The sequence below is a fragment of the Grampus griseus genome, assembly GCF_964374135.1.
Source record: "Grampus griseus genome assembly, chromosome: 1".
Classification (NCBI taxonomy): domain Eukaryota; kingdom Metazoa; phylum Chordata; class Mammalia; order Artiodactyla; family Delphinidae; genus Grampus; species Grampus griseus.
Window position 1 is genome coordinate 114,336,479 of NC_139017.1, and position 25,526 is coordinate 114,362,004.

The following is a 25,526-nucleotide window of genomic DNA, read 5'->3' on the forward strand; positions in this document are numbered from 1 at the left end:
CTTAAAAAATGTATTTGCACTTTATTAATGACCTTCACAATAAACATTCATATTTTCATTTTGACAAAACCAACAGCAGACCAGCTTCAAGTTCAAAGCCTACAGAAAAATGCTGCCATATAAACACGAAAGAGTGACTCTAAAGCTGAAAATTTTTGAGCATTTAGTGAGTTATAGAGGCTTCCTGGGTGTCTCAAAGCATTCTATGAAGGCACATACCTCTTCTATCTAGAAGTAGGTCTTTTTGTGTCTTTCAAGTGAAATGGAAAAGTGAGGCAAAATATTTTGCTTGAAACATTTATATCATTGATAAAACTGTTTAAATGGCCAGAATTATCTAGAGAAAGGATAGTTTTTAAGTTATCAGTTCCCTTCTTTGTATATACACTGCTTTATAGAATGATAGAACTATTAGAAGTGAAAGAGACACCTTAGATACCTTCTGGCCAAGCCTCTTGTTTTATAGATGAGTCAACTGAGGTTCACAGAGGTTAAGTGCTTTGCTGACAATCACTTATTCTTGCAGAAACCAAGGTCCTGACTTCCAGCCTTGTGTCCCTTACATTATGTTACACAGCTTCTTAAAGAATGTGAAGAAAGATGCACATAGTTTAATCATCTCTCCATTGACAGACTGGCATCATGTAAAGAGAGAAGCCTGCATTCCTCAATACTGGGCGGAGAGTTTGGTTCATGTAATCTTTTAAAAAGTTTTGCTGTCAAAGGAAATACTGGTGGCTTTGAAACTATAATAGGAGATCTCATCTTACTTTACTGCTTCTTCCTTTATTGTAAATGAATGAGAACTTCAGGTTAGTTTATTTTAATTAGGATTTACTTTAATTGAGTAAGGACAGGATTAAAGCTTACCCTGCAAAGAAAAAATAGATTATCTGTCAATTGCCCTCCATTTTTCCCAGAGAATTCTGTATCTTGTAGTTAATAGGAGGAAGGGAATTGTTTTCTAGGACTAGAAACAGGAACAGATGTGCTTTTCAAGGTTAGTGCTTTCCTAAACTCTTCAAATAAAAGCTGAAAATTCATATGAATCTCATTAAGTGTAAATATGCTTAAACAAGCTTTCAGCTGTTACCTTGAAGTCGGAATAGACCTCTGAGTTCAACTAGTTAATAAGGGCTTGATTGGGGTAACAGATTTTAATTTTAATTTTAAGGTTACAAAAATGTAAAGAAGTATCAGCTTCATATTTAACTGGGTCCTTCAAAATGCCCATGCCGACAGGTCTGTTATTTGATCCATTTGCTTTGAAAATCCATTGTATTTGGAGATGGATGTTTGGTTATGTTACTTTGTGGTGTTTCTTTCCGGCGTTTTTTTAATTACCTTGCTTGTTTTATGCTAGTAACATGGTGCTATATCATTCCTATTAGTGTTTGCAAGTTGAAGCACACGTGTCACAAATTCTGACAGTAAATAATTAAAGTATTTAAATAAACTTGTGTATATGTTACAGTTCTCTAGTTGAACAAATTTGTAAAGCAAGATTTTATTCTGATCTATAATTATAGCTGCCAGTGACTGGCATGATCCTTACTGAGTCAGATTAATTTACACATTAAGCAGCCATCTGTGGAAATTTTCATAGTACCTTGTCTGCAGTGCTATATATCACATGGGAATTCTGAAAATACCCTGGCCGCTAGGGAGCTTTTAATACCCTGGTTGTAGACTTTCAACTATGAACAAATTGTTTCAGACATTTACATTTTTGTCTCCCTATTACAAGGTTGCCTAATGATCCCAGAAAAGTGTACCAACACTTTGGATTCCTAATGACAGAGCAATTGATAAAAACTGAGAGCATACTTTTTATTTTCTTAAGAAAATGTCCTTGGCCCTATGTTGAATAACTTAACAAGACTTATGGAGCAGAGCAGAGTTACTATCATTTCCTTTGAAAAGGATAAATACCCTTAGTGTTTGGGCCATAGTTGCAAACTACATTGTAAACCCATCGGTGTGCTTTGTTAAAGAGAAATAAAATGACACTCTGTTATTGCTATATAAGGCTGTTCTAAAAAATGTATTATAAAATTATTTTAATGTCTGTAATAGAGATGTTATAAAAGGGGGCAAAAGGTGTTTTAGAGCTCAGATTGTTAATGTATATAATGTTATATAAATTAAAAGCAACATCCATGCAAAAATTACTTGAAAATTAGAAGTTAACATTGCATTATTTTTAGCAATAGTTCATTTATGGGACATTAAACAATTGTGGAAAATCTAGCTCAAATTATTCAGAACTACTCAAATATCATTGACTTAAAGTGCTCCTAAAATATAAAAACTTCAGCCTCTGTAGTGAACACTGGTTTCCTATAAAGTTCTTGGCCGAGGAATATATTTCAGATTTGTGATTTACTCATTCCTCCTTTAGCTAGAGACACTGTAATGTATTTATAAATAAAGAAAAGAGAGAAGAAAAGAAAACTCCAGGTAGAAAGTCCATTAATAACACCATCAGGAAATAGTAATAATATTAACTGTTTAGTTGAGGGATATAAATATAGGATAGAGGATCTTAAATTTTTAACTTTTAAAATTTTAGAGGAATTTCCCATTTATATAATGCTCCTTCCTACAAATTATTTTCGTTAAGTGATCTACTAAAAGTGCTTACATAAAGAAGTGAAGAATCTAACATAAAAAAGGGAAGAAAAGGGTTCCAAAGGGTTCCCAAAGAAAAGTACTTGGATGAAAGAGAGAACTCTCACAGCATGTCTACATTACCTAATTTTACCAGAAGAGGACATGAGTAATAACATTTACTTGTACTTAGCTGTGAATTGCTTTTACAATGTATACCTGAATGATACCATAGCAGGTAGAGGTCAACACTTCTGCTGGTACAGATGAGTTTTATTTCTCCTGGAGCACGGGCCATACAGACTCTGGAAGAGTCTGCTTCCATCACCATGCTAGTATTCTATTCAGGCCTTCGTGTCCTGTGGGAGAAACAGACATATAGAGCTGATTTCTTTTTATTATCCATATTAATGTTGGAGATAGATGTTGAACCCCAAACAAATTGGCCTGTTGTTTAATTAAACCCCAGAAAACAAAGTGTATGAAATTTTTTTTATGTTTCATATACTGAGGGTCTTAACCAAGACTTGAAGATCATCTGGTCAAGCTTATAAATTACTGATACAGAAGAAGCACAAAATAGAAATAAGTCTCCTGGTCTGTCAACTCTAGATATCACTCAAGTACATTTGAAATAAATCTTACTTTTCACTCTGTTTCAAGACAGAAGTAGTCAGGTGAATTAGTATAGAAATTAAACTTTGGTTGTGACTTGATTACTTGGAAAGTATTAGAAACTTGGTCTAATTAATCATTCTTGATAAGTAATAATTTACAAACAACAAATGTCGAATGGTAAGAAATTAAAGCACAGACCTCACACTGATTTATAGTCATTGTACTATTTCTCATTAATATTCCCTCTCCTCTAGGAAGATTGTTCCATTGTACAGCATGGTTAGATCTAAGTAGTATGGAGAGTGTTTCTACTCTTATTGAAACAAAATAGATTTCCAATCTTAAAGCTGAAGAAGTAAGTTATATAATCAACCATTATAATCTGCTAATCAAATGAAGACATGTATATGGTCAATCTGGCCTCTTGAGTTCAAATAATTCTGTGGAACAGAGAAGAGCAAACTCAATAGGGCATTTGGCTGCCTTCCCAAATTAGAAAATGAAAATAGTTCATCATCTTCATGGGCAAGAAGAGAATCCCCCCAAGGGATACAGATTTCCAGCAATCTTCTCATTACATTTTCTCCTAGCACTGATGAAGTTCTTGGCAAGGTGTAAAATGTTCACAGAAAAAATAATGTTGTATTTGTATTACTTTGTTTGTAATATTGTATGTTATTTCTAAATGTTCTTTTGGTCAGAGAGTAAAGTGCGGTAAAGCTCCTGGGCATATTGATATCTTCACCTGGCTTTTAAGGTAGACCTAGAAAAAGAATGGGTAACAACCCCATGAACTCCTCACTTAGAAAATCAGAAACAAATAAGCAAACAGAAAAAATCCAAAAAGATAAAAATAAAGTAACTTAAATTCCCTGTAGTCCCTAATACCTTAAGAAACAAGAAAAGAAATGTGTAGAATCTACTGTATAAATATATTATCAGTTCCTAAAAAGATATTTGAGTACAGCAATAACAGGTCAGAAAGAGTACTTTAGAAAAGAGCATATAATTGTATTTCCTATTTACCACCTCTATTAAAGCTTTTGGAACAATGACAGTCCTGGGTTTGCTAGTTACTAAGATTTAGCCCCCAGAAAAGAACTGGGAAATATGCGAAAAATTTTTATCATGTAGCAGGTGTATTTAGAATTTGTAATATTGTATATACTTCTTTCCTATTCAATGTTGCTAAATTATGAATAATTAATCCTGGGATTTATTCTACCAACTTGAAGTAATCATTGTATGAAAACTCAATAGATATTACATTTGATAGAAAGTTAGAAGTGATTCCACAGTTGCATGCCCAAGAATTCATTGGGGCCAGATAGAATCACAGGAGAATAAGAACACTATGGTAACTGTCCTACCCAGAGAAAGAGGAGTAATTGATATCTCTAGCATTTATACTCTCAAGATGGCAAAGAAGTCACCTCTCTTCTCCAACCATTAGTAAATTAAAAAAAAAAAAACAAAAAAACTAGGTGGATTTGATTAAACTTTATTTAAAATAGAGATTAAAAAAAATCACAATGGACAAAAGGAGACTTTACAATGGAGAAAACAAACATCACCAATAATAAATCAAACTGACGTTACATGACTCTTAGTGAGATAAACCAAGCAGGATCCAACATTCTAACCATGAATGTTTAATTTGAATTAAATCACAAGACAACAATTAGACAAATATAAATACTATATTACAAAAGCAGCTAACTTGGATTCTTCAAAAATTTCATTATTGTAAGAGTTTTTTTTTTTTTTTTTTTTTAATGACAAGGCACTATTTTAGATGAAAAAAGACTAAAGAGTTATGACAATTAACTACAACGTGTGATCCTTGATTGAATCTTGGTTCAACACAACAAAATGGCTCTAAAGGACATTATTGGGATAACTAAGGCCATTTGGTAATGGACTGTATATAAGACTGTTTTATCCATTAAAAATCTTTGAGAGTTATAAATATGTAATTCTTGTGATTATGTGAGAAAATATCCTCATGTTTTTTTTTTTTAAATTCTAATTTTGAGAGCTACATATAGAAGTAGTTAGAGTCATGGCTTATGCAACTTATTTAAAAATGGCTCAGCAAAAATATGTGAGTGTGCAGGGGGTGCGTTGTGTAAAGAGAGTTATAGTGGTAAAATGTTAACGATTAGTAGATCTAGTTGGAGAAATATGAGTGTTTACATTATACCAGTTTTTCAACTTTGGTGTTGGTTTGAAATTTCTCAAAACAGAAAGTTGGGGGAAAAGAGAGTTTTTCCATGCAATTGTAAATTGTGAGGTCAACTCACCTCTAAGTTCTAAATCTTTTTTCCAGAGAAGTATTATTGAGCACATACATTGTTGAGCAATGTCTTCAGTGCCAACTGTGGGTTCTAATTAATACCATATGACAAGATGGAGTAATTTACAATCAATTTTTGGAGTGTGCCAGTTGACCAGCTTTGAAGTTGTGCTCTCTGCATCTCAAAGGTAAAGCTCTGGGCAATGCAGAAACAATATGTGAGAGCAAAATATACAGAGAGCTTATATGTTAGTAATAAACAAGATAGAATCAATAAATGTTTTAAGAATTTGAGAAGCACAACATAGGGCGACATTACATGGAGTGACCATCAAGAAAAAAGCAGCAGTAGATAGCACATGCTGAAGTGAAGATGCCAGAGGAATAGTAATTCTTTTCAGTTTAAAAGTACAGAACAGACAGATCTAATGTGTGAACAGATTGGAGTTAGAGTGTTATGCCTGGTACGTAGCAAGTTGTCACTAGATGCTTCCTGAATAAATAAGTGACCCTATCAAAGAAAATACAACAATCACTCACCATCACTCTGGGTTATTGTGTATGTTTTTTATTCATAAGCCATACTGAGAACTATTAGTGTGGGGACTGTTTTGATTTCCCAGAGAAAAATAAACATAGAACATTTTACCATACCTACCATCAACTCAATCTGGGCTGTACCAGATGTCTTAGTATGCATTCTTGGGTAAAGGAGAATTTCCTGAAAGAATAACATTGGAAGAATTGGTTCAAAATGGAATTGCTGTCACTTTCTTCATTAACCTCTAGCATATTGCTTTTATGCCTGTTTATTCAAAACTCTCTGATGTTCAGATAAGTAATTAATACAAAATTCATTGTTATCTTTTTGGCTATCAGATTTTTTCTTTGGTTCAGAATTAACAGACAGAAAGTGTCTTGAGAAATAGATATTGAAAGTTTTGCAAAACTTTCACTGTAGTTTTGTCAAGAGTTGTTTAGAGGTACTGAAATGGACAAAGTAATTAGAAGCAAAATATATAAAGCATAGCCAATCTCATCTGACAGACCCTCCCATCAAAAGTAGTTTCACAGGGAATCCAGTGAAAATGCCTGCTGTTGGATAGGGCTGGCTACTGAGTTTTATACTATCTAGAAAGAAAATTCTGTAAACATAATTGAATTGCCTCTAAGCTGATATTTTGAGCTCTGTTACAATCAGGTGTCTTCTCCACTGACTGCAAATTATCTGGATGATGTCTGTGTCTTTGGCTAAATGTTAATGAGCCACTTTTAAAAAAATCCCTTTCCCACTAATTGCCATCTAATCCCAGGAAGGCCTCAGATAATATCCATAGAATTTTGTAGCTTAAAAGATACTGGTAAATGATGTCATTTATTTCCTTATTTTTCGGATAAGGAAGTTGAGGCATAGAAAAGCAAAATGATTAGCCTAGGATCTAGCTAACAGCAGATTCAGGGCCAAATTCAAGTTTTTGGTAACCTAGTTCAGTGCCCTAGTTAGTGCATTAAACAGTCTTGCATTAATACCTGTGTTCTTTGAGTGTCAAAGTAACCCTCTATTGCTTATACTGTTTTATTGCTTCAATTACTAAGTTTTCTAAGTACAAAAAAAAAAAAGAAAAAGTTACCGTTGACTTTGACTTATGTAATGTGAGAAGAACTTTAGCAATGAAGATTGTAGGAAAAAAATAAGAAGATTACCAATTATGGAAATTTCCAAGCATGCAATCAAGATGGAAAACTCAAATCTTAGTTTAATAAGAAATAGCATGAAGCAATATTAGCGGGTGGGTACACACTATCAGATTCTGGCAAGTACTCTGTAGGTGAAATGAGTCACTGATTAATCTTTAAAACAGTTAACTCCCTTAGAGATGCTAATTTGGCAGTGTTTCTAGTCAGAAAATATCCTGGTATGAGTTAACATGAAGTTTAGAGGGGTCCCTGAGTAATCATACTCCAAGGCAAGTTGTGGAACAAAAATATAAAATGTGACACAGAGTCTGTGACTGTTTATTAGGTAAAAAGAACCTCTAGAACCTAGCAACAAGTTTGGTTAGCAACAAAAAAAATTGTAGAACTAGTTTTTCTTTCCCCAACTAGTTTTCTGAAGACTGAGTAACATGAGTCTCTCTTCTTGATACCTTGTCTACAACCTCACCATGCTCTTTACAATGGTGAGTATATCTTACACTTTTATTGCACTTCACAATTTTCAAAAACATTGAAATATGTCATCTTCATAACAATGTTGTATGGCAGTGTCATTTGACAGTACAGGAATTGATTCTTGATGAGGTTGAATAATTTATTTTAGGGGACATTGCTCATAAATTAACAAAGCTGGAATTTAAAAACAACTCTATTGAATCCAAACCTGAGGGAATTCCCTGGTGGTCCAGTGGTTAGGACTCCGTGCTTTCACTGCCAAGGTCCTGGGTTCGATCCCTGGTTGGGGAACTATTGGGTTGGCCAAGAAGTTCATTTGGGATTTCTATAAGGTATTACTGGAAAACCCCACATGAATTTTTGTCCAATGCAGTAAGATCTCACAAGTTGCACATCACAGCCTATAAACAAACAAATAAATAAATATTTTTTTTAAAAAAAGAATCCAAGCCTGAGCGAAGTTGTTTTCTTTTTCTCCCCACAGGGACACACTGTTCAGAGCACAAAAGTCATGATCCTGAGTCCATATAGAACACCAGGCTACTGCCAGAGCAAGTAATTGTGCTCATGTAAGAGTTGAGATTCAAAGTAACCAGAATCATCTGGACAATAATCCCATGGTAAAGAAAAACAAGAGTAATGGTTTGAACCAGACATAAATTAGAAAATGATCTATTTTCCCGTTTACTTAAAATAGCTGAAGGAGGCAGATGAAAATTTGAAAACTTCTCTCTCTCTCTCCCAAGGTAGAACTATAAAATATTTATCAGACATTAAAGAAATGACAATGCATATTTGTATAACTAGGGGTTATAAGAGAATGTTTAAAATTTTTAACTTGTGCATAATTTATTTTACACAGTCTCTATATGGTTTTAAAATTAATACTGGAAATAAGAGGAGAATGTCAGTTAATAGCTCTCTAATCTAGTGATTCAAACAAGCTAGAGAAATAAGAGTCAGATCCTATTTCTTTATCTCTCCTAATGGCCAGATTAAACCAGTCCCAGCCAAAACTCCACTGAAATTCATCTTAAAAGTCTTCGCTCCAACAATTCCCCTGTCCATATCTTACTGTCTTAAGGATCTCCTCATTTCATTCATTAAAAAAAATAATAATTTTGGAGAGCCTTCTACGCACCAATGTTCTAGGCACTTTGGGGTACACCACTGAACAAAATAGTCAATTCCTAGCACTGTGAGTGCTAGTTGGAAATAGAAGTTTGCAATTTTAAATTGGGTGACCAAGAAAGTCCTCAATAAGAGGATGACATTGAGCCAAGATTTAAAAGCAATGGGGGAATCAACCCTGCATTTATGGAGTGAGGGTCCTAAGTGGGAGCGTATCTGGCAGCTGTGAGGACCAGCAAGGCCAGTGGGGCTGGAACGGAGAAAGCCAGAGACTCGTAAGAGAGTTCATGCAGGTGACAGAAACGTGTACGTTACTGATTACAAGGATTTTACTCTGAATGATTTGGAGAATCAATTACAAGAGTTGAACAGAGAAGTGATGTGACCTGATTTGTTTTTTAAAAGAATAACTCTGGTTGCTGTGTTGTGATTATATTACAAGATACAAATGAACAGGAAGATCAGTTAAGAATTTATTACAGAAGTCTAGAATTCCATTTTTTGTTTTATCTATAAAAATGCACTTTAGTAAGTCTTAGTCTTTATGCCTTTCAGTCCATCTGTCAGCCTGACATCAGTTACTTTCTGAACTACATGTTGATCGTGTGACTGGCCTATTTCAAAATTTCAATGGTTACTCCTTGCCTTCAGAATTATGTACAACCTCTTCATACAAATCCCTTCAAATCTGACCCCAATCTATTTTTCCAGATTAATCTTCAACTCCTTTCCCGACTCCTGACGATTTTACTTTAGTTATAAAAGGTCAGCTGCTATTTCCCGAACACGCCAGGCTCCATTATGCCTCTGTGCCTGTGTGCTTGTCACTCCCACTGGTAAGAAAACGCATTTTTTTTTTCCTGCTTAGTGAACTTTAAATTTTCTTATTGAGATTCAACTCAAACACGATCACTTCTGTGAAGACTTCCCTGACTCTCTATCACAAGACTAACCTTCCTTCACTACATTTCATTGCCCTTCACATGTGTCTCTCCTATAGTCCTATTACATCAAAGCTGTTTCTTCATGCATCGACCTCCTGATAAACCATGAGCTTTGTGAGGGTAGAGAATACAACCTGGCTGTTTTTATACCCCATTATTAGAATCGAATAATTGTTTTCCATTAAATGAGTGAACGAATAAAAAATCATTTTTAACATGAGGTATACAATATTACAGATCACAGTCTTAATAGTTATTCAAACACAGAACTGCAGAATTAAGCTCTAAAGAAATTTACAATGGCATAGTGGAAAAGGAAAGAGTTCATACTTTTTATATTTACTTTCAGATGCATTTGTGAAACCAAATTTAGTGAAAACCTATGTTCTTGGTAAATTATAAATTTTCTGTCAAGCTCTGGTTCAAATGACATCTTTTTAAATATTTCACTGTTAGCTGGTCCATGCAATTACTATGGAAACAAAGATAAATAAATAATATTGTCTGCCCACAAAAACTTCATAAACAAAAGGGTCAGTCATACACAAAACAGCCACCTGGGTAAATGAGGGATGGCATTGCAAATCACTGGGGAAAGATCCTTCAACAACAGGTTACAAAAACACAATTCCCACACGGGGAAGAAAATGCATTTTCTTCTGAATTAATGATCTAAGTGAGACAGAAAATTCAAAACTTTTATGAACATGCTCACAAAGTTTGCTTTTCATTTTCTTTTTTAGCTCAAAATAAGACAAATATTTTGAATAAGATATAAAGATTATATACTGAAGGGGAAAATTGTTAAACTTCACTATAGCAGCATAATAAAAGATTAATGTAACAAAAAGATAAAGATATTACAATAAATGATGTTGTCAACTAATTTAAATGACAAGAGACTAGAGAAAGATTTTGAAAAAATTTGTGACTAAAGAAAGATTTGTGTCTAGAAGATATGCAGGGGTTTACAAATAAATAAGAAAAAACAAACATTCAAATGGGAAATGGGCAAAGGACATGAGCAGGCAATGTGCAACAGAGACAAATGCATAACCTTACCCAGAGAATAAGCTAAGACCTATAAAATGCACTCTTTAGTATAATAGTAATGACAATAAAATAATGCCATTAAACATAAAAGTTGGCATTCTTTGAATCTTTTTTACTTGCTACTCTTCAAGAATTTAACATGTATGCAAACTCAATTACTGTGCATACAGTACAATTTTAAGACTCTTAGAGGAAGTAATTTCTATATACTACAGTATTTCTTTGTTGTAGAAACTATTATTATCCTAAGGCAGATCGATCTTAAGTAAAAAGTCTACCTTGGGCTCCCCTGGTGGTGCAATAGTTGAGAGTCCGCCTGCCGATGCAGGGGACACGGGTTCGTGCCCCGGTCCGGGAGGATCCCACGTGCCGCGGAGCGGCTGGGCCCGTGAGCCATGGCCGCTGAGCCTGCACGTCTGGAGCCTGTGCTCCACAACGGAAGAGGCCACGACAGTGAGAGGCCCACGTACGGCTAAAAAAAAAAAAAGCCTACCTTAACAATATGAATTGTTTTTGCATGTAAGTTCTTTATATAAGACTACACACAAACAATTCTATATACTGTTTGGGGATAAAGAAATAATAAAACAATAAAAATGGGGATGAGAAATATATTCAACAAATCATGATTGTGATTGCCTCAAGAAAGAGGAAGGGACTAGAGCTGGGGCATGAGAGTTACTGTTAAAATCTAAGTAAGATCATATCACTCCATTTCATTAAGAGTAAAATCAAAGTTCTTAAGAAAGATTGTAAAATCTTACATGACCTGAGCCCCTAGTTATCTCTCTGTCCTTCTCCACTGTTTTTCTCTACTGACCAACTCTATTCTAGACACAGTATCTTCCTCCCTTGTCTCAGAATACTGGCTCTTTGTTCTGCCTGGAACATTCTTCCCAGTTATTTACACGGCTCATTCTCTCACCTCATGGGCCCACCACTACTCACTCTCCTCATTTAAAACAGCAAGTCCACTCCCACCCTGCATTCTCAATCTTTCTTCTGTTTCTATCTGATAGGACTTACACCCTTCTAGGACACTAAATAATGTATGTGTATATTACCCTTTTTGGTTATTTTGTCCCCTCCTACTGGAAATAAGTTTCAAGACGGAAAAGCCTTTTGTTCACGTCATTCACAAATGTAGCCTGAACACTTAGCACAGTGTCCAGCATTTGTAGTGTTTAGCAATTCCCTCTTGAAGGGGTATATATATATTTATATATAATATTTATATTATATATATAATGTTTTACTAAAAGCATAAAGGAAATATGACACAGAATTCATAATTGTTAATTCTAGATAGTCTGTATGTGATTATTTTTCTTTGTATTTTCTAAATTTTTTTTAAATGATAAAAGAACTAACTAAAATATAACACATTTGAAGACTATAAATTATGTAAATGGGATTGATTTTCTATTTCTAGTGCTTAAATTAAAAAACAAAAACCTGAAATTATTTTTAACAAAATGTTAAACTCCTAAACAGTTGTTTTGCTAACATGAAGGTCCAGCTAACTTTCCTTTCTATTGAATTTATATATTTTCATGCTACACATTCTATTATACAGCTGAAGTATATGAAGAATAGGAAATTATATAAATTTTATTAGAAAATAATTTGGTTTTTGAACTTAGATATTTTCCCTTAATCTGATGACTTAAAGAATCTTCTAAAAAAAAAGCTTGAAGAAAATATGGATATTTTTTCTCTTCTCATCCATTTAAAAATGATTTTTTGGATGAATAAACAGAAGGGAAGTAGCTATTTTCAATTTAAAGATTTAATGAAGGGCCTCTATAACATATATAGTAGAGAGTTCTTACCAGACTATAATTATAACTAAAAAAAAAGGAGGGATTAACTGCAAAGTCAAGCCAGTTTCCATCAAGGAAGGTAACTTTTCTGAAAATCTCATCATGTCCCAATCTATTTGTGTGAACAGAACTAGAGATATGCATACTTCCTTATGAGGTCTAGTGTACAGATATATAACTTTAAAAGTATGAGTCACATTACAGCCACATCAGCAGGGAGGTTACTGGACTGGCTGCATGCAGAGCATTTATGAAAAACTAAGTGAGAAAATCTGGTCTCACTATGGGTAAATTGGAAGCACAGGTTGAAAAATCTAAATTCAAACAACTAATAAACCAGATGGCTCAGAGGGGAATTTGTTATACATAAAATTTACTATGGAGCAGGCACCATCAAGGTAAGTTACTCTTTAAAACTCATAGTGTAGCAGGCAAACCTCAGTGATGGGGTATCTCGGGGTATTCCTGCATTCAGAAGGAAAAATCCCATTGTTCAATAGCTTGCCTACTAAGGGAAAAGACAAGCAGAGAGAAAAAAGGCCACAAGAAAACACCAATATAAAATAAAGTTTAGAAAGAAAAAAAAAGGTTATTTTATCCAATTTTTCACAACTGGATTTCCTATTATTTTATATCCACCTATGATTTCAATTCACTTTAATGACAGGTTAGGGACTAAGTAAGAAATTATAATAAAAGAAATGAAGTGATATTCATACAGATAATGGTAACCTTACTTTTTCTCTGCTAAGTATAATGTTGATTAAAATGTGAAAATGAAGAAATTAACAGAGCTATGAAATTTGACTTTGTGAATGTTTCAGTCTCTTGAGGCAGTTGATCTCATACCAGGCTCCTGCAGCAATGCAATAGGAAAATGCATAATCTTACTTTTAAAGAAATGTATTTATGGGTTTTATCATCCCACAGATATTTGGAGAGGAACAGTGAATGAGGTTCATTTACATTTTTAGCCATGAATCTCTATGTGGAAGCCCTAGTCCTTGTGAACTGGGTCCAATATTGTGTAAGTCACAAAAAGTCCTTTTGCTTAGACTGTTACACTTCTATACAGCATCAAAAATAATGTTTTCCCTGGACCCACAATTTCTGCTTCACATTTGGCTTTCCTAGATTTCTCTCCAAAGACAATGAATCATAACACAAGGAGAATCACGGTTTAGTCCCTAGAGAAGTATGTCATTTGACTATAAGGCCTTCTGTCCTTCATGTACATAAAACTCCATATCAGAGTGTGTGTGTGTGTGTGTGTGTGTGTGTGTGTGCATGCACATTAGGGGATGCAACCAAAATTTCTTTTTCTATTAAAGAAAAAATGATGGCCACTTACCATAAATAAACAATATAACAAAACTGAAAATTAACTGGCCTTATGGGAGCCCCCAGATGATCTTTTCTCTCCTGCCATCTCTTCCAACAACTTCCCTCTCAAACATTCTCCCACCTGTTTTCCCAGGTCCATACCTTGGGAGCAATGTAACACAAATTTTCAAGATGGTTATCTGAGCTTAGTGCTACTATTTAAACTATCAGGCAATTCAATTTTCCGTATGTGAAGCTAATTGAATTACATCTAACTTTGGCCTCCCCATTTATTCACAAAAAATTTTCCTACCTTTTTCCCTTTTCTTTCCACTAAAATTTATTAACTGCTTACTAGATGGCATACATTGTTCTCAATCCCAGTGAGCTCAGTAACCCACCTGCTTCCATTCATTTTGAAAGTATTTTAAAGAGATAAGTGAAGTGCATAGACATATGGTCAAAATTCCTAAAATCTGTATTATCCAAAAGTCACTTACATGTATTCTTTTTTGTGTTCTGAGTTCTTCATAAGTTTACAGAGATCATGAAAGTAGAAGTGAATACATTTTTTTAAAAAAAACATTAGAGAGAAGTGTCTTATGCAAGCTATTCAGTGGCCATTGGCCAGGACACATCCACCCAGGGCCACAGTCACTTGGATATGACCGCCTCATTTTTGCAGGAGCTGCCTTAGCTAATTTCTGAACAATAAGAGTGCCAGCAGCTACACCAGCCTGCAATGAGACATGGAGATAAAGCCACTCTATTCATTTTCAGCAAGTTTTTTAAGGAATTAAGGACAAGTTTCTTTGGGGAAGAGGGCAAAGGAGCAGAATTCTCGTTACTATGGCCTATCTTGAAAAATAAGTTTAACTTTCCTTAGAAATAATGGAAAGATACTGAATATGTAATCCAAATTCATTTTTTCCCAAGGCTGAAAAACATACATAATTTCTGAATTCATCAATCATTAAAAATTCTAAAAATATAGATATGAAATAAAATTACATAACTAACACCCATGTTCCAATAATTAAAAAATGGAAATTATCACCACTGTCAAATTTGTATATATGTATATATACATATATCACATTACACATACACAAATACATATATAGACGTATGTATGGGAAGAGTAATCTATCTAGAGAGTTGAGCTTTTTAAACGTTAATTTTCCATTGTATAATTTTATCATTTTTTTTACCCAATTCCTTATTAATAGAAATAATTACAAAAAATGCTGTGTATGTCTCCCTGATCATAAATCCTGTCTCTAGGATATGTACTGTATGTTGCAGTGGAAATTTTGTGCCATGGAATATGTAAAAAATTGATAGAAACTTTGATTAAATAGAGTGGAGAGCACAGAAGGGGGAACTCTCATGCAAGGACTCAGTCAATGAAAAACTTTGTTTACTACACCCCTCTTAGAGCAGATATGATGTAAGCCATATCTGTTGGGCACTGATATGTTGTACTGGGCACAACAGCAAAGCATAAGACAACCAAGAGTTAAAACAAGAAATACACTGAATTTCCCACCAGAGGCAATTGTGTTAACCCTATTTAAGTTTCCTAATTCCTGAAAGATGTGGTAAGGTCAATAATTAACAAACCATTTTAAGGTGAGCAAGAAAATAACTACTTTGTCTCTAACTGATATAATTTCGTTCTTAAGCACCTAATGTGCTGGGTACTGATGAAGGAAGTCGGAACTTAAAATTGTCAAGCAAGGATAGATCTGATTCTTCAGGTTCACATCAGTCTCTTTGGGTAGAGTCTACCTTTTATGGGTAAAAGTTCAGTCCTTCAGGATTTTTTCCTATCCTACGCCAATCTATCTAAGGTGCCAGGCAGCAAAAAACAGGGATGTCATTCAGACTTCTGCAGTGGAACTTCAAGCTCATGGCCATTTACTGCTTATGCACCATGAGTTTATTCATCTGGACCACAAAATGATATTAATTTTCTGAGCCTCCTACATCCTCTACATAAAAATCCTACATGCTCAGGTTATGAGGAGACAGAAATGCTACCTTTGATCACTTACCTGAAGGTACATAGGCCTTTGCAAATTCTTTGCTCTGTGGGATATGTATTGTTTTTTGTTTTTTTTTCCTGCTGAGCAGCATGAGGGATCTTAGTTCCCCAACCAGGGATTGAACCAGTGCCCCCTGCAGTGGAAGCATGGAGTCCTAACTACTGGACAGCCAGGGAAGTCCCTACATGGGATATGGTGCCAAAACAATGTAGTATTATTGAAGGAGGGTTTTGTTCTTTCCCAGGTTCCCCATCTTAATCTAGATATTTCTCTCCTGTACCACTTTGAGGCTTCTCTTAGAAAGTAAAATGATAAGCTGGCACCTCCTTTCTTTCACTAAAACTCTCTACAGGCATTTCTCTCACTTTGAAGTCACACATCATTCCACATCCTAGTTTGGTAGGTAGGATTTCTTTTACATCATATCCTGAGTTCTCTCTTTGTGACTTAGAATAAAGCTGACTATTCAAGCTTGACACTATCAGAGCTGGCTCTTGATATGTTAATGGTAGTTTAAGGAATTTAGAAAATCTTATTCTCTCTCAGTAATCCATAGCTTTCCAGAATATTGTCTCACAAAAGACTCATAAATTCTTAGTGATTTTAGTGACTAATTTGACAGTCAAAACCTAGTAATGATTTTATTGCTCTAATTGGTATATCCATCCTTCCCAGAGTTAAACCCTTGCCCTTAAGAGAACACTACAGGGGAAAATTATTTAAAATAAATAACAAAATAAATCAAGTTAATATTTTCCAAACATTATCCCATTATGGGATAGAAGAATTGGCAATAAAAACCAAATTTCATAGTATAATATTTGTCACTTTGGTAAATACATACATGCTTATGCTGTTGAGTAAACTCTATATAAATTTTCATATCCCCAATTTAATAGAGTATCAGTTTTGTAAAATTCCACTCCCTTTCACTATTATTATAAATGAGAGGTTACAGAAAGCTTGTCCTACATTGTCTTAAATATACTTAAGCCATATAAAACTTCAGATTTCTATCTTCTTTTGAAAAATTCAAAAATTAGATATATTCAGCCTTGTGTTTCCTCATGGAACAATTACCTGGAGCTGAGCAGTGGCTGGCAGCTTTCCCTGGCATTGTCCCCTGGGTTTATCTTAGTTCTCTCCACTTGCTTTTTTCTCTCTAACACAGTAACCATTTTATTTATTCAATGATAACTTCATGGCCTCTATAGGCAAATGAGTCTGCTAAACATATTCGAACTATATTCACAAACCTAAAATGGCCATATTTGGACTGGGTAGGCTTGTTACTGAGTCCAAGCTCTCTGCACAGCAGGTCAATAAATTGGGAGGCGAGGTGTTGAGGCAAGGAATAGCAACTTTATTCAGAAAGCCGGCAGACAGAGAAGATGGTGGACTAGTGTCCCAAAAACCATCTTATTGGGGTCTGGATGCCAATTTCTTTTATAGAACAGAGAGAGGGAAGAGGTGAGAAAGTAAGGTAAAAAGGCCATTAGTTTTACAAAATATGTCCTGGCTTGGCCACCATCAGGAAGGGGATGTGTTAATTTCTTCTTTTCTGCAGCCATTCACCAGTGGGCAGGGTCAGACTGTCTCCCTGTGAGCTGAACAAAGGCACTTTAGTTTAACATTCAGGCAGAGGGGCAGTGTTCCCTGAGGCAGGCTATTATGTACGATTATAACAACAAAAACAACGGAAAAGCAAAGGGTAAAGTAAAAGAAACAGATACAACAGGGAGTCAGATTTTTATCTTCCCTGTTACAGGTGCTGAATTATGTTCACAAACAACAATCCAGAGCCCAGAGCATCCAAAACCAATAAGCAACACCCTTTGCTGAATGCTGCTTTGCAGTCTTATTTCTGTCCATGTGCATTGCCACCTACAAGCTACATCGCACTGACAGTAGCCCATTGCCTCAACTCTGAATTCTAGCACTTCTCACATTGCTTGCCCTAACCCACAACCAAGTCTTTAAAAGTCTCTGATTTCCCTACCCCCTTTAGAAGGTCAATAGGGCTGTTCCAAGGCGGTAAGTGTCATATAGATCTCTGGTGTCAGATGGAAGTGGAAAGAATAGGTAGAGAACAAATAACAAATGGTACCTGAGACAACAAGGACAAAGTCCCCAAAGCATGCCTGAAAAAGGATCTAGAAGCAAGATATTTAAAAATCAAGTAGGTATCAAAGGTCAGGATAGAAGAGAGAGCATAACGTAACAGGATAGACAAGCTCTAGATGTGTGCTGTACGATTTTGACCTCTTGCAGATATCTGGCAGTTAGGCTGACTCTACGCAGAAGGCCTGGAATGAAATTGGCTGAATTGGAAACTGAAATTTGGTTTGGCACTAGAATGAGGCAGCTAAGAAGCTCCCTCTGACTTTATTTCTCTATTTGTGAGGCAATTTCAACAATACAGAAGAATTTAGAAAATCTGTACAGTAGCATAGAAAGGCAATAAGATTCAAACATTTAAAGTGTATGGGGCTCATAATCTGCATAATTTGAATCTGTATCAAATTATAGACACTTCTGCTTAAAAATAATTGCATGATATGTTGTTGTGTATTTTCATTCAGCAAGTATTTTCTAAGAATTTAAAATTGTGTCAGATATAAAGGATTAAAATGAGGTTTTTTTAAGGGCATAGAAAGAGTTTCCCTTTAAGAAGTTTATAATCACTTTTTTGGAAACAAGATATGCATTCTATTTAGGATAATTTGAAGCCTGAAGTAAAAATTTGCTATTATCACAGCCCTTCTTTTAAGTGCCAAGCACAGTGTTTGGTGCTAGAAGTGGATATTCAACCCCAAGTTAACTAAGAGATATTATTATTCCCCTAAAACAAGGGAGGTAAAATTTTTTTTGCTTGGATTATCTTGATAGCTTTTCCAAAACTCAATTTCACATCACCCATAGCCTTTGTCCAGTGCATTCTTCAAGCTATTTTCAAGTTCATTTTTCAAAAAGTTAAACTTCCTATTTTACCATTCAAGGTACTGCAAGATCTTTTGCCATACAATATTCCAGTAGTGATCACCTGTTTTTTTTTTTTTCCCTTTAAGAACTCTATATTCCAATGTATTCCAGACCTTTCTTCTGCCCAAACAGCTTGAACTTCCAGTAATTGAACCTTTGCTCCACTTTTATCCATCTAAGGATTACTCTTTTCCCTTTTTCTTCATAACAAAGATTACAGATTCTCCAAGCCGAAACAAATGAAATAACAATTTTCATAAAATCTTTCCTAATTCCCCCAGTCTCAAATACTCTATCTCTACCCTGAACAAAGATCTCTACCATGAGGTTTTTTGAACTTAACCTATTCTACTTTTGTAGCATTGGTTTTGTGGCTGGAAGAGGTATATATAGAGAGAGATTGGAAAGTGAAACTATTGGGAAGGGCACCTGAAAGCAGGCACTGGAATCTCAGGGAAATTCTGGCAAAAATGATCAAGATCACTTAATCTTCTCTGTATTCAAAGTTATTAAAACCTATTGGGATAACCAAGGATGACCCTGATCTAGATCTAGAGACAGGTCAGAGCAACAGGGTCCTTAAGATAAAACCATGATGTGTTCCTGAACTTTACCTAGAAGTTATATTGGTAAAAATGTCATGGTAGTTCTGAATCTGTGAGAGGGTAGGTTTGTTTTCTAGTGATGTGAATGTGTACATAAACATAAAAAGATACACTGTTGGAAGTACATTTTAGGACATTTAGGTCTAAACATCCTTTTCTAAGGTAACGTAAAGAGTGGTTTCTTTTTACCTTGCAATTTGAGGACGTTTTGCTGTAAAGACAGGCAGCAACCAGAGCGAGTAGTTCAATCCCATCAACCTTGCAATGAATTAATTCAGCTGTCAAGCTATGGAAAGCAAAGAAACTCAAACTGTTATGACTACAGGTGTTCGGTGTTACTGGAGGGCAGCTCTTTTCTAAGGGATTGTAGAGACTCTCTGACCTCAAGGAGGTACAACTTAGTGCTAAATCCAGCAAATATGTTGGAGATAACAGGAAGAAATGACCCTTGTGCCATGACTAAACACCTGGAAATTTCTTGGAATCTCGAGGGAAAAGGGGTCTAAGGAAGAGGAACTGGACTTTACATTAATTTATGCAAGTATGTTCTTTTTTTTTTTTTTTTTTTTTTTTGCGGTACACAGGCTTCTCACTGTTGTGGCGGAGCTCAGGCTCCGGACGCGCAGGCTCCGCGGCCATGGCTCACGGGCCCAGCCGCTCCGCGGCATGTGGGATCTTCCCGGACCAGGGCACGAACCCACGCCCCCTGCATCGGCAGGCGGACTCTCAACCACTGTGCCACCAGGGAAGCCCTGCAAGTATGTTCTTGATGGGCATAATTCTTGGGAATGGCATCCGACATTCCAAGGAGTGTCTATTTTTGTCCTTTAGTGTTGGTAGATTGTAAAAATAGTCCCTAATTCTTTCCCTACCTACTTTTATGCCCTTGTAATGTTATATTGCAACTCTTTCCATTAAGAAATGAATCTGGTTGGCCATTTAACTTGTGTAGACCAATAATAGCACATTAGCAAATGTGATGCCAGCAGAAGCTTGAGAAGGGCTTAACACCGGTGTTTTCTCTCTCTCTTTATGCTCTTGGAACACTCTACCATGTGAAAGAGGCTGAGCTAGCCAACTGGAAGACAAAACATCTTGTGGAGGAGAACTGAGGTCCTCAGCTAAAGCAAACTCCAGATACATGAATTATCCTTGATCTAGAGCAGCTGAACCCAGCTTACAATTGTCAATTTTTGAAATTGTGAGTAAATGGCTACTGTTTTAAGCCACTAAGTTTTGGTGTGATTTACTATACAACAAAAGCTACATGATAGTGGTAGTTTTTGAAAACAAACATTTGAATCACACAATTATTCATGCATGTACTTGATTTCCACTTCTAGACAGGTTCTTGTGGCCAGGGTCCATATCATACAATCTTTTATTTTTCCATAAGGCTATTGTGATTTGCAGCACAGGGTAGAAGCTCAGGAATCAAAATTGGTGGTCCAGATACATTTTAAATAGGACGGAAAGGACAGAATTTCTGCGAGGCAGAAGCTTAATTAAGAGTATTAGTTTCTATATTTGGCTCTGGTGACATTCCAGAAGTATTTACACAATGATCTTAATCTATACAAATCTTCATCTATAGGAATCTACACTCTTCTGATAAGAAGTGTCTAGTAACTTTTCAATGTCACTCCCATAACCTACTTGCTACATAGGCTTAAGAATTCTAGGAAGAGGCATTTCTTCTTAAATGAAAGGGCATTTCTTCTTCTCAGGTGACATAGAAAATACATGACTCCCCGCAGTACTGGCTGCTTTTAACTTTTGTGATGGCCAAAACAGAGTGTGTCGGTTAATTTTATGTGTCAACTTGACTGGACTAAGGGATGCCCAGATAGGGAGCAGTGAAACGTTATTTACAGGCGTGTCTGTGAGGGTATCTCTGGAAGAGATTAGTATTTGAATTGGTAGACTGAGTAAAGATTACCCTCACCAATGTGAGTGGGGATCATTCAATCCATTGAGGGCCTGAATAGAACAAAAGGGAAGAGGAAGAAGGAATTTGCTCTTTTGCTTAAACTGGGAGTACATCTTCTTTCACCCTCTGACATCTGCACTCCTGGTGCTCAGGCCTTTGGACTTGGACCAAATTACACACTGGCTTTCCAGTTCTCCAGCTTGCAGAAGGCAGATGCATCCATTGTTGGATTTCTTGGCCTCCATAATTATGTGAGCCAATTCCTATAATAAATCAATACCTCTCTCTCTCTCTTTCTCACTCTCTCTCTCCCCCTCCCTCTCTCTATACTGTTGATTCTGTTTCTCTGGAGAACCCTAATACAAGAGTTCTGCATAGGAGTTGTTCCTTTACTTGACCCATGAGCTGTCAGTACCCTGTGGTATTACCTTCCTGTATGGTGTATTCATTGCCGACACAAACCAGGAAAGCTATTTGAACTTCTCTTCCTGCTAGGCCCCTAAGGAAGGGAATTGAAAGAAGAAAGCAGGGTTTGTCAAAATAAACTGAGGATTGCTGACCTGTTTCCTTCATTAAGATAATCTCCCTTCAGCCCTTCTCTGTCTTGGTATGTGTGCATGTACCCACACAGCTGATGTGTTTTGGTTTATAGGTCTGCACTTCTTACTGGCTTTGCATTTATTTTTCTTTTAACATAATATAAGCCTACAATCTGTTGAGATATGACTACTTCTAGAGATTGTAAAGGAGATATTTTATAAATGTTGAAATCTATATAAAACTAACATGCACGCTGTTTTTGGAAAACAACTCACTGACTGCAAAAATAGCATGATGTTGTTTTCTAAAACGTATTACCTAAATGACTATTAATAATAACATGACAAGATAATTAACACCTGCATAGCATTTTTCATTTTAAGAATACTTTAGAAATATTAATTGAATAACCTCTTCAACACCCCACTTTACAACTAGAAAAAACAAAGCAGAGGTTAAGTGATTTCTCAAAAGTAAAAATACACTGCATAAAATTTAGCAGCATGTCCCTGGTGTTCCTGCCATAACCTTAGACCAACAAGTGATCTCTCGTTTCCCTTCGTATCTAGGATCAGGAAACTGTTCATGGCATTAATATAATACTCTACTACCAGCCATGATAATAGTCAAGAGTCCACCTACTGAATTATATTCAGTCACTTTCTGAAAATGAGGAGAGCCTAATGAGATATCAGCCAGCAAGATAATAAAGTAAAACCTGAGACTTCATTCTATCTCCAATTTGTAAGTACAAAAGAAATTCTGAATATTGTTTCTCGGTGGCAGATGCTACTGTCTTTTCAACTCAGTGCAAAGGAGAATAATGGTCAATAAAGTTAAGACGGGAAGGCAAGGATGTGGACGAGGACAGTTCACAATCTGCAGGCCCCACAGATATGCTTATAGGCCAACTGACAGGCAAAACTGACACAATTTCTCAGGTGATGTCACTCTGTGGATGGGCACTGAGTACCCAATATTTGCAATTCATTTAACTATTACCTCTTTCTTTGGCTACTGTCTGAGAAGAGTTATTCTGTTCAATAGAGTTAGCAATACTCAAATTTGGCTAATACTTAGCTTGTAATGCAAAATATGAGCTCTAGACCACAAATAACAAATATTGGTGAGGATGTGGAGACAAAAGAACACTTGTGGACTGTTTGTGGGAATGTAAATTGGTGCAGCCACCATGAAAAACAGTCTGGAGGTTCCTCAAAAAACTAAAAATAGAACTACCATATGATCCAGCAATTCCACTCCTGAGTATTTATCTGAAGAAAACAAAAACACTAATTCAGAAAGATCCATGTACCCCAGTGTTCATAGCAGCACTACTTACAATTGCCAAGATATGGAAGCAACTTAAGTGTCCATCAACAGACGACTGAATTAAGAAGATGTAGTATACACACACACACACACACACACACACACACACACACGATGGAATACTACTCAGCCATAAAAAGAATTAAACTTTGTCATTTGCAACAACGTGGATGGGGTTGGAGGGTATTATGCTTCGTGAAATAAGTCAGAAGGAGAAGGACAAATACTGTAGAATATAACTCATATGTGAAATCTAAAAAATAAAATATACTAGTGAATAAAACAAAATAGAAATAGACTCACAGATCTAGAGAACAAACTAGCTGTTACCAGTGGGGACAGGGAAGGGGGAGGAGCAAGATATGGGTAAGGGAAAAGAAGGTACACATTACTATCTATAAAATAAATAAGCTACAAGGATATACTGTAGAGAACAGGGAATATAGCCAATATTTTGTAATCACTATAAATGGAGTATAACCATTAAAAATTGTAAATCACTGTTGTATACTTAAAACTTATTGTAAATCAACTATACCTAAATGTATATATATATATATATACTCTAGATCTTGGGAGCAACTCTATGCAATTAGTCCTATTTAATTAAAGTAGCATCAGCCTGCAAGGTGGTGGTGTGATTTTTGCCATATTGTATAGGTGCAACTTATAAAAACAAACCATAATTTTTTTACATTTTAAGGATTCTTTCCAAAAGCCACCAGAAAGTTCTCTGTTAAGATTTCAACAGGAATAAATATGTAGAACATACAGAAAATGAGATGTTCTTCTTCAATGAATTAAAAGAATAGTCTCAATGGTTACATATGAAAATGATGATAGTCAAGGAGGGTAGATGATAGATAAAACATCAAAGCTAGGAATTATATTAGTTACCCAGTGTTGGCCTGGTAGAAAATGTGCTATTATTTGTAAGTAAAGAAGTTTTATATAACCAATAAATTGCTACTATAATCAAAATCTATTTGTGTTTTCACTAATTTAATTAAAATTGTGGGAAATATGTATTTGACCCTTTGGAATTACATCATCTCAGATCTTTTGAGTTGCAACATCTGAGAGATATCAATACTTATCTGAATTGAATGTGTACACCATACTGTTTCTAGCATTTATGGTAGGGTACCTACCCTAAATGACTCTCCTGATAGAGAATGAGAGGAGCATGAAAGACAAGAATGCACAAAAAGAAGCCAGAAATGTTGTGAAAACAGGGAAGTTGAGGATTTCAGATAAGGCTAGATAACTTGAGCTCACTTTGATAGCTTTGTGGGCATTGAGATAGAAAAGAAAGCCTAAAGCACAGGTGCCATTGAAGCTGGGAAGTCTTACAGGAGATCACTTTATAAAGCTGGAAACATAAAAGAAAACGCTTTCAAAACAAATGAGAAATAAACCCATCATTCAGTAGGGAATATCAGAACAATGTCCATTGTTGGAGGGAAAAAAATAACGTGCTCTGGAAATTTATAACCAAAATTCAGGCATCATATGGTCTTGTATTTAAAATTCATGAAAACTTTGTGGCCTGTGAAACTCCAAATGGTCTAAAAGTACCAAGTTGATAGTGTACCCAGACAACAAATAGAAGCAAGTATAGATCCTCTATGGAAAAACACACACAATTTGTTAATTGAACAAATTCAAACCTGAAATAATGTCTTCAGTTAAAGATCTGAGGAAATTGAGCAGTCACTATCAAAAAGTACAAAATACAAATTAACTAGGCAACACGAGTGAAAACTACCGAACATAACTGTGATAGACACGAAGATGAAGGGAGGTTGTGCTGCCCAGCCAGCTGCAAGCAATGAGGTAAGCAGACAGCTTCTTCCAGGATCTGTCTCAGCCTCAGAGAGTAGCCTTGTTCAAAGCCACACCATTCCGGAGGCAGCTTGTGTCTAGTGAGGGTGTAAAGGCTCAGCCATTTCTTCCCAGGATGACACCCATGGACAGTATCTACTCCCCAGCTTCTCATTATGTGGGCTGATGTTTGTGTGGTGTCTGCACTGCAGTTTGATTGCTTCTCCCTGCTTTTCATGGGGAGTGACCCTTAATGAATATTTCACACCTCAAATTCAATCTCAGCATCTGTTTT